Source organism: Perca flavescens, chromosome 2 (assembly GCF_004354835.1).
Source record: "Perca flavescens isolate YP-PL-M2 chromosome 2, PFLA_1.0, whole genome shotgun sequence".
NCBI classification, from domain to species: Eukaryota; Metazoa; Chordata; class Actinopteri; order Perciformes; family Percidae; genus Perca; species Perca flavescens.
Genome location: NC_041332.1, coordinates 25,779,552 through 25,782,601, shown reverse-complemented (window position 1 = coordinate 25,782,601; position 3,050 = coordinate 25,779,552). Strand labels below are relative to the sequence as shown.

The window sequence follows — 3,050 nt, the reverse complement described above, 5'->3', positions numbered from 1 at the left end:
CATGTAGAAAGTACGGTGGCCGAGAAGGGTCACAACACATACAAACGCCACAACAACTGCATATTCAGAAAACACCTCCAAATTCAGCAAAACACATGCAAACGCCGCCACAACAACTGCATATTCAGAAAACACCTCCAAATTCAGAAAACACATACAAACGCCACAACAACTACATATTCAGAAAACACATACAAACGCCACAACAACTACATATTCAGAAAACACAAACAAATTCAGAAAACAACTTCGTCAATTTCACATCACGAACGCTGCAAATATTCACAGCACGAGTAAATAGGGAAACGAACTGCAAGCTGCAAAGACGACAACGGAAATGTTTCCAGGGGGGCCATAATCAGTGACGGACCCGCATCCATCAGGTTGTCTTCTCGCTATCTGCCGTTTCTCATTGTCAAGGATCCTTCAGAGGCTAGGTCAGACTCCTCCTGAGCATTCGGATAACATGTACATTGGAACAGGCTAGCAAGTGCACGTCATTTCGTGCTTGCGTCATTGAAAGTGTTTCGCCACCTTCACTTCCGCGCTGCATTTCAAAACACTGGACGACATGGATGTGGAACTGTGAACTGTGCTGTTCAATGTTTTTGTTGAAATGAAGAATATGAATCAGCGTCAGTCTGCTTGCAGGAGGAGAATAATCTGTCGGCAACTTTGCCGCAACGTGCTAAGGTAGGTAACGTTACCGACACTGTTAGGCTTTAATGTAAGCAATAGTTGTTTTCTCTTATTTATCCCATGTCAGAAAATTAAAAAAAAATTGTGAGAGTTTATGTTTGCAATTGCATTAATCTTAATTGCATTATCCTTACAGTAGAAGTATACATTAGCTCGTAGTTTACTAAATGTATTTAACATTAGCCCATGTCCAGTAGCTTCTAGCTTTCAAACAAATGCAGTGCAAAATATGATCAGCATCTACAAGGTAAACACTACCAGCTAATGACTTACCACAGGCAGTATGATATGCAGTATGCTTAAATATATTTGTGATACAATTCTAATCTTACCAGGACAGGTTGGATAACTACTGGACTAACCTAAAGCTTTCTCCTTCTGTCTGCAGTCTTGAAGCAACCCCATCATCAGCTACTGAGTCTGGTCGCCGCTTCATGTTGAATATACTTGTGTACAGTTTAGTAATGTTTGAATAAATGTTATAATAACGATACACGTTTCGTTAATGTCTTTTTAGAGCTTATATACCTCACAAGTTATTGAAACAGGTACCATCTGAATATAATTATTCAGTTAGAAATAGAAATTGAAAAACGTTTATATTATATACACACCCAAAAACGAAATGACAAAGACAAACCAGTTAAGTTAATGCATTTATTTTCAGAATGGCAAATAATCTAGCTATTCGACATCTCTCTTTGGCCTCTGTCTCCCTGCTTGTCTTTTGCTTTCCCATCATCAGCGACCACCTCCGTTTGTCCCTGTTAAAAGACAGCAAACACATGAAAAATATGTTTACCATTATGAATTCCATAACGTAACGTTATATGCAACATTATACTTGTTACATGGGATACTACTCATATATTTTAGCCTTCATGTAACGTTGATAGTGAAGTAAATAAGGTGCAGCGTTACCTTAAATCATGCAGCTACAACTGATAAACACACATTTCAAAATCTCGGCTAACGTTATATAAAAGAGATGAAAATGCCACCGGACAAACTTTAAAAACGCAAATGGTACAAAAAGACAGCAACCTAGCTAGCTAACAGCCTACTGTTAACGATAGCTTAACGTTAGCTCGGGTGTATCTACCTAATTACTATAGCAATTTTTACCAGCATTGAAGCGTTAAGCATTACATTGATGTAAAACATTAACGGTGATAACACATGTACGACACACTAAAGATACTTACATTTAAATTATTATTTCGCCGTGGCCATAGTTGGATTCGTAATTTTGCACCCCGGATGGATGCGGGTCCGTCACTGATTATGGCCCCCCTGGAAACATTTCCGTTGTCGTCTTTGCAGCTTGCAGTTCGTTTCCCTATTTACTTGTGCTGTGAATATTTGCAGCTTACGTGATATGAATTTGACGAAGTTGTTTTCAGAATTTGGTGGTGTTTTCTGAATATGTAGTTGTTGTGGCGTTTGTAGGTGTTTTCTGAATATGTAGTTGTTTTGGCGTTTGTGTGTGTTTTCTGAATTTGGAGGTGTTTTCTGAATATGTAGTTGTTGTGGCGTTTGTATGTGTTTTCTGAATTTGGAGGTGTTTTCAGAATATGTAGTTGTTGTGGCGTTTGTATGTGTTTTCTGAATTTGGAGGTGTTTTCTGTATATGCAGTTGTTGTGGCGGCGTTTGCATGTGTTTTGCTGAATTTTGAGGTGTTTTCTGAATATGCAGTTGTTGTGGCGTTTGTATGTGTTGTGACCCTTCTCGGCCACCTTAAGAAAGTGATATTTCAATCTGCTCTGTCTGCTCAGTCCACTCTTGTCCACCGCACTGTTTTACGCAAACACAGCTCTACACTGCAAATAGCTAATTTTTACAAAACAAGCTAAAAGAAAAGCTGTCGGTTTGTAGTCTATTTTTCTTAGTTTGCAGGGAATCTTGAAATTTGGACAAATTCTTATAAACTTAAGCTGTCTGAAGAAACCATCCTCTCCGCTGGAGCGGTAAATATGGATGCATTATTAGACCAAAACAAATACATGTGGCTACTTAATATGCACGTGAATGACGCAATCGTTATGGTCGTGTTCTTCATTCTTGATAATGATGCTGGTTGTGTTATTATTATTTTGCCACAGCATCGTTTCATTGAAAATGAGACATACAGGACCTGCTTATCAGTCCATTCATCATTAAAGCTGGGCTTTTCCACAACTTTTCACTTCAGGCTCTTTGACAGTGATATTTTTGTCAGCCCATTTTCCACCAATCAAGACTGCATACTAAAACCATGTTTCCATAATAATAATATACAATAATAATAATAATTACAAGGTCCTGATTATTACAGATTCCCTGGATATTACATTTTGATGTGATGTCATAA

At 38.2% G+C, this 3,050-nt stretch overlaps 1 long non-coding RNA gene across 1 annotated transcript; it reads right to left on the bottom strand.

The window, feature by feature from the left end:
• Positions 1–1,342: 1,342 nt before the first annotated feature.
• LOC114563796 (uncharacterized) lies at positions 1,343–2,103 on the bottom strand. The gene is made up of 2 exons (XR_003693685.1): positions 1,905–2,103; positions 1,343–1,463 (listed from the first exon to the last, which is right to left on the bottom strand). It is a non-coding gene; the product is annotated as an uncharacterized LOC114563796 (long non-coding RNA).
• Positions 2,104–3,050: the final 947 nt, after the last annotated feature.